A 751-nucleotide genomic window follows, 5' to 3' on the forward strand; every position below is an offset into this window, starting at 1 on the left:
AATGGAGCAAGAAGTACACAATAAGAAATTATTTTAAGAAATAATCTTCAACCATTAAAAATATAAGAGATACACCAAGGAAAGCTGCCAGGGAAAAAATGATAGAAAAAAAAAGTAAAATATAAAATAAAATTGGAGAAAAAATAGTTTCTATGATTCCATTTAAGAAATCCAATCCAGGAGCCAGTAGATGGCATGGTGGTTAATGTTCTGGGCTCCTACATAGCTGACGCTGGTTAAAGTTCTAGGCGTGGTGGCTTAAAAATAATGGTTTTGCATGTGCAGGAGTGCCCAAAAGCCCAGGAGAATAGAGAAAGGATTGCAGCACGACCCTGGTGGGCGATCTCTTACTTTCTGTCTCTCTCTGGTGAGCACACACTGTGCTATGGCAAAATCTAAAATAAGTAAGTCAATAATATAAATATTTATTATATATTTTATATAATATTATATAAATATATACATTCTTTATATAATAAAATATTCATATAAAGCAATTTTAAAACATAAATACTAAAAAAAAAGAAAAGAAATCCAATCCAATTAAATGTGCATGCAAGTATATTACCTTTACCTATGCATTCCAAGGCTCTAATATGTTCCACCCCAAAATGATATATGACTTAATACTACCAAAGCCTTAAATGTTGCTGATACTATGACCTGTGTTATACAAAAGCAGGCAATTTTTGTATATATTTCTTGCCGAGGCTGGACCCCAGCAGATTGGCACCCAATGTAGGATGCCAAT

This window comes from Tupaia chinensis, unplaced genomic scaffold, assembly GCF_000334495.1.
Source record: "Tupaia chinensis unplaced genomic scaffold, TupChi_1.0 Scaffold000134_1, whole genome shotgun sequence".
Classification (NCBI taxonomy): Eukaryota; Metazoa; Chordata; class Mammalia; order Scandentia; family Tupaiidae; genus Tupaia; species Tupaia belangeri.